Here is a 12,770-nt window from a genome sequence, read left to right on the forward strand (position 1 = left end):
TACATATCCAGCAGACACAATTAGCATTTATATGAAATCACCTCTCTCATAAGTCCAATTTCTTACTCTCTTTTACCTCTGTTTTGGTCTCAACCAATCTCTCTGCTCACTGCTCCACTCAGTTCAGTAGCTAAAGTCACTTACTTTGTCCAGCCGCCATTTACTGTGGGATGGTTGGTTTATCAGATCTAAAAACATCTGCCACCTGGAATGAGACTGATGAGAGAGGAGAGACTGAACCAAAAACCAAAACAATGCCCAATGTGATGAGTCTAGACACGAGCTAACGCCTCCCTACTGTACTAATTTCAGTATGGACTGTCCGACTGACAAATTAACACTGCCACATTTCGAGTCTGAAAACATAAAAACATTGATTATTGCAGCCTTAAAGATAAGGAGTCATCTCATTAATAAACCAGGCGGAGCTGCCGGTGGTTGTTTCTGTGTTTTTTTTATTACAGTAAACAGAACATGATGAATTTTTCGGTGGGTAATTTGTCTTTACTGTGAATATCTCCATGATACTGAAGGGTAAAAAGAAAGAGAGCTATATGAAAAAGAAAGACGTACAACTTGTGGTAAGATGTATATCTAAATTCTGTCTGTCATCACCACCTCACGACACCTTCATCTCGGTTAACTTTGAGAAGTGCAGAGCACTGTTTACTTCCTCTTGGTGAGAGAAGTTGCGGTTAGAGACGAGGACTAAATGTACCAAAGTTTTTTCTTTTCTCCTCCTAAACTCACATGTTGAAGCTGCTAATGAAAGTCAGTGTCAAGTCGGGGCATGCACATTCTCTATTCACCCCCAAAATAGATTGTGTGGTTTGAAAATCATAAAATAACATATGACATATTTTTATTCGGGGCAACAAAAAAAAAGATCCGCAGAGACCAGTGAAATACTCTGGTTTCGTTTTTTTTATTTCCTTTTCAGTTTCTCTTCCCTCTACAGGCTGTTCAAATATCACACACCAGTCAACTTTATAGCTTTCAAAGGCTGAGTTTATAACCTGACCGCCTCCCACAAAGTGGAAAGCACCTGAGATAAAGCACGTAAACGCCAAGGTCACAGAAAATGGCTTATTGGAGTCTACGCCCATTTACAGTAATACAGTTATGTAACTGTTACTTGCAGCGAATATTAAAAGAGGTAAAAAGGACCATAGTGGCCATAAAAGGCTTCCTACTCTTCTGGTAACAAACTGCTGATGTTTAAATGATGCGCCCACGGCTACTGTGATGCTCATTTATAAAACTCATCTGCATCTACAACTCTACGTGTGATTGATTCTAATAAAATGGAATAGACATAACATTTTACGCAGTACTCCATTATATTCTGAGATAACTGTAATCAGCCTGTGGACGGCCGGATTCAGCAGGAAACATTTTGTGTCCAGTGACGGAAGCGCAGCAGACAACCTGTGGGGAGTTTCAGTCAACATAAGCACTTTGGTCAAGGTTGGAGAGGGATCCTGGTTTCAGCTGAATATTATTTCATCCATTGCTTGAAATCACATAAAGTTTTGTCATGCTTTAGTTGTAATAGGAATAGCAACAGTAATAGTATGTAAAAGGTAATGTAACAGTAAATGTTGATGTAAGTGAACATTTTGCAAATTGGCATATATGTTATTGTATTGTATTGTAACGTTATTGGTTATTGTATGCAATTTTACATGATAATGTAGGTGCCATTATGTTTCTCCCAAATCGTATTTGCTACCACAAATGACTAAATTTGATTTTTGTATTCAATTATGCAACACTAAGACCCTGAGGTCGGGACTTAGAAGTTAAAATATTGTCTCTCATAAAAGCTCCCATTCAGTGTGCAAAATTCAGTGGCTTCAAGCAACTATAGCCTGAACAGTGGCTCTGTCATCCGTTTCTCAAAAGAACAACTTAATCAGTGTCCAGCTCTGTGCAGATTTTTGCTATTTACACGAACCAGAGTCACATGACAGGTAACTTTTAGTCAGAGTGTGAATAAATCCTCAATAAAAGATGGTTTGTCCGGTGGCGTGTCCGCTCACTGAACCTCCCACAGCTCCTCTGCAGAACTTCACAGTGACACAGTAAAAGTAGCTTGACTCTGACATTCCCGCAGGCAATCGTGCAGGCCAGCGCACAGCTACACGTGCACATGTAAATACTGAGTCATGAGTCAGGGATGCAACCACCGACCCCAGAGCTCCCCCTCCCTCCATCACCATGTCATCCCGAGTGAGCCAGTGGAAGAATAAACAACCAACGTGAACCGCTCAGAGACACACTGTTCTTACTAATGGATTTGTGCAGGTTTATGACGGTCAGATAGATAGATGTCAATGAGGCAGCCTTTGGCCTCATACGGAAGGTTTTAGGACGAGAAAACCCCACAGTGACATTGGAGATGACTGCCTGTCACTGTGGAAAAAAGGGAGGGAAATATCAAGATTTCTTACATAAAAAGCAATGACGCTGACAGCTCCAAAGGTCATACACAAAGCCGCCAAGGACTGGAGTGTTGCTCGTTTTCCAAGAAGTCTAAATGTGAACTAATAACTTTTCTGTCATGAACCTGCTTTAGGTCATAGCTGCGGAAAAGAAGAGATTTCTGTGGGAAAGGATACAGTAAGGAGACACAAGGGAGACACAGTAGCATCATTGGTCGAGGCGCCATATAAATACAGTCAATTTACCATTCGGGATTAAAACTAGAGTATAGAAATCAGACACAGCATCACACTTGAGACAAATACATTTGTTTACACTTTTCATTTCTAAAATCAGCATTGTTTATAAAAATGCATGTTAAGAACTCTGCATTATGACAATGTTGAGAAGAAATGACCAGAAGTGGAAGATGACCTAACAGTAAGGTAAAGTGTGTAGATAGTACGGGTCAGATGACCAGAGAGAAGTATGTTCAGCCTCGGTCATCTCCCATGATCGCCCAAATTTACTATTCATGTTAAATTTGTTTGTTCAAGTTTTGAGTTGGTAAAAAGGATGGGTCCAATATGTGCAGTTTCAGGAAAACTTCAGGATTAAAAGTGTCTTTGGGTGTCATGAACTATCGGTTCACATTCTCCCAAATGACATCATCATGGTAAATCATATACAGTAAATATAATATATTGACTTGATTGGTCCATTGGAAATAACTAGAAGTGGACTCCTTCCTTCACACCCAATTTTCACTCCATTGCCATTCTTCTTCTTCTTTTCTCAGATCTCCAAACTTGACCTTATAGCCTATGTTTATCTCTGCATCTAAGTCCTATTGACAGTGACAACATCTCTGTTTACATGGGGGCTCTTCCTCGATTAGTCTTTGTTTACTTACCCATAAAGACTGACTTCAAAACCCGGGACAGCCCTTCCTCCCCAGGGACGGCTGTAGGAAGATAAGCGGTGAGAAATGAGCATGATTAAAAAACCCACAGAGCGATAGTTTGTTATGTGTTCTTTTCGTCGGATGTGTTATATAATCCATACAGCTGGCGTGATAGCGAGGGGAAAAAAGAGTTGATCACAAATTGACCTACGTGGGACACCCTAGTAAACAGGATGATCTGGTCGAGCAAAGAGGATAGTACACTGTAACAGAGAAAAAGATACAAGAGGAAAAAGAGAAAGGGGCTATGATGGAAATCCCTTATTGCTTTTGCTTATGATATCTTGTTTTGACCCCAAAAGAAAGGAGTTCAAACGGCTGTCGTGTCTCTGTCATGTGATTTCTAACTGGATAATTGTCTGCTCAGTATAGAAAATGTCCACACTGGGATGTTGTTGTTGTTGTTTTTGCCTTGGTGAATGCTACTGCAGTGCTGCAAACATGTTGTACATCAATTCAACAGTGAGTGACTTCAGCAGGAAGTCAGGCTGACGATAATATTTCTTGTTTTAATGAGCATCTTTCAATATGTTTACGTGACTTTTTTTTGTAATCTGCAGTGAATGCGTAGGAGAGACTGGACTGGCATGGCACTGACCTCTTTTGACTCTTGACTCTCTATTAGCATAGGACAACGCCACGACAACAACAACCTCTGTGTCTCCTTCAAGCAAACATTTGAGAAAGTAAACAATAAACAAGAGAAACATATTTTATCCCCCACTTACATCATTTAAAGTGTTTTTGATGTTTTTTCTTTCCCTCAGCTCTTGTTGCTGCAGGCAGGGCATGGTACATCGACCCCTTATGTCTCAGCTACGGCCCACTGCCTTACCCCGATCTGCTGAGGGGAGTTACACTTCCCCTCAGCAGATCACATCACTCCAAACAAGGAGCCTCGAGGCAACAACACGTCCGAGACAGGCCGAATCAAATTACACTCACAGTAATATTTACATTTCAGGCGTTTGGCTGAAACCCTTATCCTGTGCCACTGGCAGCGTGCGGGAGTGCAGCCAGCTTTGGTTCTTTCAGTAAATCAGCACAACAGGAAACAATAGGAGGTCAAAGGGTCACAGAGACGGTGACCAGGTAAAAGACAGTCAGCAGCGAGATGCAATGCATATATACTCTATGACACACCGACTGCATTTGTCGTATTTTTCCATGTGAAATAATTCATACTAAGTGTTCCTGTCCGCAGTGATGATGGGGTTCTCAGTAGAAACACTGGTTCCAGGAGGAGGGTGGATTTTAACAAGCTGGTGCAGATACCTGTTGAATACTTTGTTGATGTGGCCCACATTCAAAAGAAGCACACCAATCACAACAATCCAGAACAGCGACCGGAAGCAAACAGAAACCCACTCGAGGAAATGATCAAATATGAGCAGATTTATGTTGAAATCCTTTTTCTGAGAAAAAACATCCAGTCCATGGTGTGTGAAAACAAAACTCTCCCCTCCCAGAAGAGAGAGGCCACCTTGACACAGCAGTGTAAATGTGATTAAAATACTTTGTGGAGTGTTTCAGCTGCTGTTTAATATCAGTAGATTTGACACCTCGCTCTGATGTGACTACTGCATCAGAGACTCGGTCCAACAATGTGGCTCAGTTGCTTTCCGCCCACCGAAATTGACAACAGACCAATCAACTAACGACTACTTTCAATTTTTTATTTTTTATCTATCGATTATTTTCTCAGTTAATCGATTAGTAGGTTGGACCATAAAATGTCATGAAATGGTGAAAGATGACGATCGTGTTTCCCAAACCCCAAGATGACGATGATGATGTTTTGTGTGCACAAACCAAAGATATCCAGCTTACTGTCACAGAGGAGCAAAGAAACCAGAAAGTATTCACTTTTAAGAAGCTAAAATCTGAGAGTTTTGACTAAAAAAAAAACAAAAAACAACTACTTAAAGTAATCGATTATAAAAATAGTTGGCGATTAATTTAGAAGTCGATTAGTAATTGATTCGTTGTTTAACTGTTGCAGCTCTAGTGGTGATGTAAAGCAGCTGTGAAACCTACATGGCTATACTTTTGCTGGCAGAGAAGAAAAGCTGCAAAGGAGTCTGTTCAGTTGGAGGTCTGAGTTTATCTCAAGCCTCCTCCTCATGCATGTCTGACAACTTGCTCTGCTACATCCCTTTTTTCAGCTCAAAGAGTATTTACATCTGACTTGTTTTCGCAGAGTTGTTTTTTGGCCTCGAAAGGAAGCGGATTGGGCAATACAGTACGTTCAAGTCACAACTTACTGGTCTCGTCAGCCTACCCCCGCTATTATTTTCCTTCGCTGCAGCTCGGGGCCAGTTTCAGTACGTGCTAATCTTGCGCTCTATCCAAGAAAAATACATTCCTGAGCGCTCCTTTCATGTTTGTCACATAAAGGAGGAGAAACTTTCTCCCTGCTGGCAGGCAGCCAGCTCTACCGACCAAACAACCTGGCCACGTGCACCATCGCATGCCAGGGGAAATAGCTTGCATATGCTTTCTACACATAAAGCACAGAGGGAATATATGTGTCCAGTTCACCTCATGTTCGAACAAATAGCCACAGCCTCGTGCTGGAATCTACACGTGAGTCATTGATGCCACTGAAAAGTGTGAGACAGAAAACCAGACACTTGATGATAGTTTGACTTTTTGTAAGATTTCATAATTCCTGTTTACACCATGCCTCAATAAGAGCGTTGGTGATTTTGGATTTTTTTTAAATTTTTCTCTTTTAGAAAAACTAAACTATAAGTGTTTGCATAAGGGTTGAGGAAATGTTCCTACTCCTTGAATCTGCATAATGCATTGGTTCAAATCTGAAAATGCTATTTTTTTCTCAATGTGTATGATGAAAATACATTACAGGTTTACATTTGTCAGACTCATCTTCGTTATCACAAGTTGTCTAATTTGATGAATTAATTTTAATCAGTAAGTTTAACAGTCTAAAATCAGCTGTCTGCTTCACTTTCCAAAGGCTGCATTTTAGACTCTGAGGTCATCACTTTCACATCTGATGAGATATCTGACAATCTGTCACTCATGGTGTTGTGTGCGCCTCAAGATGCTGAAGATCGATTACTGTTTGAAATTCATCACGTCATGCATTTTGGGCTCTGTGTGGAGCTTCCATTGTGCTGAGGAGGATCCACAAACAAAGAGCATCGCAGAGCCGGGACAACAAAAGAGAGACAGATTATAGGAGAAACACAAAGCAACAAATAGATTTCGTGGAACCCTGAATGACAAGAGGGGGGGAGGAACAGACATGAACAAAGCTGTTCTTTTTTGCATGTTGTTTGGGATATTGTTTGTTCCAACATGGTATTTTCCCATTACAGAGTGTTCTGGGGAGCAGTTGGTTGTGCAGAGCTCTGCTGTCTGCTCCGTGAGCCCTCTAAAGTTACACTGATTTCCATGAAGCCTTGGGAAGGGCGGGGACCCGCAAGCTGATACCCTCCTCACACTTGTGCACGCACACACACACACACACACACACACACTCAAATCAGAGTTAGAATCTGTTTTATTGGCCTAGTACACATACAAGGAGTTTGATTCTGGTTTTAAATTGCTCTCAGTACTTTGATATAAATAGACATGTGGCTAGACACAAGGACAACGAAAGGAGAAAACTGAACAAACAAGTTAAAGAATGGATTAAATAAATAATAGATACTTGATGAATATGTGGTGACCGTGTATGATTATGTACAAGTTAAAGACTGACAAGATAAAGCTTGGCATGTGTGGCTTTCTGTAACGGGTAAAGGATGGAGACCTACATTGTCAACAAGTCCTTCAACCCCCTGGTGCGACCGAGGGCCACTAAGAGGCTTGATGTCAGTGTGGGACGTTTGCTGAAAAGACCGACGCGGCATCTCGCTTGAGCGCTAAATGTGGTTTAAACATAAACTGACCCTTTGGGGTTGTCTTTAACACGAGGACAGTTTCTACAGTGTAATTACATAACTCATTTTGATGTATTTCTAGATAAAAATACTGAATGTCCGCAAATACTTGGAAACATGATTGGTTAATTGATGAATTGCATTATAGTACAATGTATAACCGTGAAATCTGCACATTCAAACCCATGTTCATTTGTTAAACAAAACATCCAAACATCAAACTGAAATGCTGTTGTCGCAATCCATAATTTCTGAGTTGATGCTTTTCATCAACATCTGAAAGAATAAATGTGATTTATTAATACTTGGATGTTCTTGCTTTTGCGTTGTTTTGCCGTATGATTCATGTCACTTCCATACAACTAACTTGCAACACCAAGTACGTTTCGTGGGAAACTTCTTCAGTAGGAATGGAATGATTCAAATACATACATTGCCTCAACATAATCCAGTCAGCAATTATGTTTGCTGCAAATTGCATTTTGTGTTGTAGTTTATTATGTTATGTTCCAGCCTCCTTTCATTGCTGCTTGGCCTCTTTGCCTGTAAGTTGGCAGGCTTGTTAACTTCACCCGCTTTGTTTTCACAAGGTTGTATATAACTCAGTCCCACGTGAGGCACAACTAAGAAATGCAGAGACGGAACAGAGATTGAAGTAAATTCTTTGTCTCCAAAGACAAAACACATTTGGCCATGGATGAATCTGCACACTCAAACATGTAACAATGTTCCTTGCATTTCCCTGCAACAGAGCGCACAACAAAGCGTTATGATGTCTTTCAAAAGCGATGATATCTCCTCTCATTCAGACGTCTCGGCGCTGAAGGGAAAGCAACTTTGCTTTGGTTTGTCTGCCACTGTTCCCTCTGGTTGTGTGTGCAGGCCGATATTGACTTTAAACATATAAGGACAAAAAGAAATGAATAAGAACACAGTTATTGTGTTTTTCTCCAGTAAGTCAAACGTGCATACTTTTATTATTGTATATATCCTGAATTTTATGTCCTATCGATATGTCAACGACAATTGTCCACAGAAAACTGACAAAATGTTCCTCTTATGTTCTGCCTTTTCACACATTTTACTTCTGCTTTCCTGTGTTATGTGCAGTAATGTACTGTGGGTTTTTTGCTAATATATTTTCATATAATTTTTTGATATGACACTGAATATGGATACTCTGGTATCCATTTTTTATCAGCTGTCTGTTATGCACGTATATGCTTTATTTTTGAGATACTGTGTTTGGCAAACAGATAAAGGACTTTTGATACCAGCACTCCCTTTCTTGTAAATGAGCTGACTGGTTGTGCAACTCTTCATATCTCTAAAGTCTTAAGGAAGCATTAGTCAGTGTTTTCAGGGAACATTTGGCACTACTGTTACTTGTTTCTTCTCTGGATAAAACTTAACACTTTTTCATACCCAGTCGGGACACGTCTGAGCAGAGGAAACACGTAAAAGTTGCCTGGAGGAAATCAGTTGTCCTGCTTTTAAAAAAAATTCTCATTATTCTTAGTAAATTAGACATTTAATCGCAGCATAATGAGTTTGCCAGCTGCATTCATCTGCACATGAGAAAAGTAAAACATCTGCATTTTGTAGTGAACATAAAAAACAAGGACTCTGAGACAGATAAGAATTGGCATTGTTTGCGGTACTTGGCCATTTTTCTGAATGACATCTCATTTTCCCTAAGTGGAGTCCTAACTGGCAGTTTCATCAGTTTCTGTGGTCTTGATCATAATTTTAAGGATGTGAGTATGCTTATTTTGCACATATTTGCACGTAATGACAGTTTCGTCCGACAAAGTCATCACTGATCTTGTCCAATCATTGCAGATCGAAAGATTGATGTGCCGAGTCAGCAAAAAACCCTAAATCTAAATCCTGAAGAGGGATGACTGAAGATAATTGACAACTGAGGGCTTGACTTTCTCATGATTCAGGCGGACTATGACAGTTTACACAGGAGAGACTTATGTGTTTTGTTGTTTTTTAGTCTCATTACAAGATGTTACAGTTAAGTCTTTTTTGCAGTGTGCTCCCTTGTATATTTGATCCAACAGGAACAAAACCAATTGGCCCTTAGGCGACAAATAAAGTGCTACTTGACTTGACTTGACTAAATCACACAAGATGTGATATGTGAGGAAGATAAATGAGGAAGTTTCTCCTCATTTATGTGAAAAGCCCCATCAGCTGCTTGTGTTCATGCGTCACCATAGTGCTGCATCAGCAAATCCATTCCCACAAAACGTAAAAGACTCTTCTGACCTGTCGGGGCTGTTAGTCTTGTACTGCATGTCTCATTGTGTCTTAAACTCCCTCAGCTTTAATGTGCTGTACAGTTAAAGGAAGAGGATTTAACGGAAAGTCCGTTTTATTTGTGGATTCCCAAGATCACAAATTGATTTTGACAGAATTAAGGATTAACGATTTGCACGACATACGACGACGAACCTGAGAGCAATGAGGGAGGAATCCGTCTTTGCAGACATATATGCAATAAATGCTGCAGCTACCGCCTGTTGAGTGCACACCCAAACCGTTATACAGAGTAGTATTTTGCATGACAGCTGCCTGTTTGCAGGAAAGGATTACTGCAATATATCCTCCAGACCAACAACCACCAGTTTATAACTGTTTAGCCCTTAAGCCTAACTCTTTCGATGACCAGCGCCCAAGCTCACTTATACTCATGTAGCTGATTGGGAGCAAATCCCTGCAGCCTGGTCCCAAGTTTGAAGGTGTCAGGATACTTTTGGTCATAAAGTGTGTTTTTCAAGAAGCAGTAATGTGATAAGTGACTGGGGATGCACTGCCACTGCACGAGTTCCAACTTGTACAAAACAGTTCGAGAAGGAAGAACTTCATCTCCATTAGGGTCATGTGGTTATATTTACTTAATTTAGCACTGAACAAAGGTCTTCTCAGGAAATTGTCAAGTTATATTTCCCTTTGCCTGCATGCTGGATGTACAGATTTCTTGGAAGACATCAGAGAGGAGATTATCTATCTGAGTGTATGATGTGTGTTTGATTTTTTTTTATGCTTTAAACACTGAATTGGATGTTGTCTACATTGTAAAAAGGTCATTGTTCTATATTAGGATTTCTTGAGTCAAATTAAGAGTTGCAGCTCAAATGCAGTCTTTCACTTAATCAGGTCAAGAAAACAGATGCACAAAAAGACCTGTTGTGCATGTCCACCAGATACCCAGAGGCAAGACCGGAGGTATGTAGGTTACAATGTTGAATCTACAGGAAGAGTTTCCTGCTAAAATAGGACGTCAGCCCTCAGAAAAACGTGACAAGTAACTCACTGTTATATGTTAAAAGTCTCAGCCAAGTGCAAAGCTCCTGACTGACATTTAGACAGACTGGATCCTTGGTAGTTTAGAGGGTTATAACTACATGATTATCAAAACCTTATTTTCTTTGTGTTAAAAGATAATTGCAGCTGCAAACAAGAAGAGGAAGCAAAGACAAAAGAGTACAGAGCGAAACAGGTGCTAACACAAACACACTGCAGTGAAACAATAAACAGTTAATGTCCTTACACGTAGAAACAAATACAGTATGTGGGCCACGGATCCATTTGCAAGAATCCTGTGGACTGTTTTTATGGTTCAGATTAAATTTAACTCAACAAAAGAATATGTAAGTAGATGGAGAAACATAAGGTAGAAATGAATAACATCTGATAAGTGGTACAAAGCAATGAATTTGAACGTGAAGGCCCCTTTTTTATATAGTCTTCACATTACAACCGGACTGCTCAGATACACAATCACAGAAATAAGTTGTCAACTGGGAAAACACAAGCAAACAGAGGTAAACAAGACGATGCAGATGAGTATCTATAAACAAAAAGAATATCTGAGCTATGGTATCACACACCATAACCAGACAGGCAGGTTACACAGCGTTAGAAATTAAAAGGACAAAACATCTGTGAAAAAAAAAAGTTGAATGACTCACTGGGACTTACCCAGATAAATCAATCCACAGCAAAACATAAACGAGTACCAAGGCTGAAAGATGGCGAAAGACAAAGTCATGAAACATCTGGCTAACGTCTATCATCACCTCTGTTCTCTGTGCGGAAGAGTCCCTTTGAACACGCAGGGTTTGCCGTGGGGTCGACCTGGAAGACTTCAGGGTGACGGGCGTACCAGTGCTCATGTTGACTTGAGTCCCATTCAAATACAGAATAAAGTTTTCGTCCTGTACATGCAGTATTTGATTTTAAGTTTAACCATCAATAGTCAAAGGATGTTTGTGCCATTTATCTTTACATTCACTAAGGACCTGAAAAGACCCTTTGATGTTCACTAAGATCCACTAAGATTAAGGTAAAATTCTAACTGAATTATTCCTAAAAGACCTTTGGAAAGCTTAGACAGACAAACAGTCAGACAGGCAGATTCAATTACATTGACATTGTCTTACATGTTCGCCCCTGACACACCATTGCCACATCTCGAAATCCTGATAAAGGCTTTAAAAAAGTATTGAAATACTCCCAATAAGACAACATAACTTTGTACACAAGGTTACTCAAACAGAATATTGTTATATTGTTCTGTGCACAGAACGACACTAATATCACTGCCACCCTGTACACCACTCTGATGAAGGACTGAGCTCGTCCGTAATATCAGAGAATGTTGCTTCACCTCCGTCGGGCCATTTTTGTAACAACGCCACACAAACACAGACACATTTTCAATAGATGGGATCATAGTTACTAGTGTTTTCAAACAGAGATAAACAGCAAATCCTCGCAGTGAAGTACATGGAACCACAGAATCTGTTTTTTTTTAATGCTCAAACAATCCACCAAATTGTTGACGATTTACATATCAGTTACTCAGCTGATGGTTTTGGCTCTTAATTGGGAAATTTCCCAAACACAGATTTTAGTGAGTTCTCTCCAACACGTCTTCTCCTTCCACAGCACTGCGCTGAACTACCGTGCGCTTCTACTTTGAGGCAGTTTGTTCAATAAACTTGTGTTTCTTCAGCCCGGCCTTTGTCCATGTTTACAGCTTTGAGTAACACTGTGTACAAATCACTGAGCTGCTGGTTTGTTCCTGTGTGTTACGTGTTCACAAGTGGCAAAAAATAGCAGAGATACATGGAGTCGGAAATTTATGTAAACATGGTACAAACTAGGAGACTAGATGAGATCCATGCATTTACTGAACTTAACAAATCAGCTGTGATTTGTTGCAATAACTTTTTATAATATATATATATATATATATATCTATATATTATAGTTTTTATGGAGCAACAGAGGCATCCAGAAGAACTGGATTGCATCTGTTGACAATATCAAAGCTGTCACAGGCACAACTTATGTCGGTAATTATTGTTTTGGTCCAATGACTGAGGCTCGTTTCTCCAGGGAAGTCTGCCCTTGGCATCATTTTAGTTTTGACTCACACCATTGAACATGAT

Source organism: Scophthalmus maximus, chromosome 13 (genome assembly GCF_022379125.1).
Source record: "Scophthalmus maximus strain ysfricsl-2021 chromosome 13, ASM2237912v1, whole genome shotgun sequence".
NCBI lineage: Eukaryota > Metazoa > Chordata > Actinopteri > Pleuronectiformes > Scophthalmidae > Scophthalmus > Scophthalmus maximus.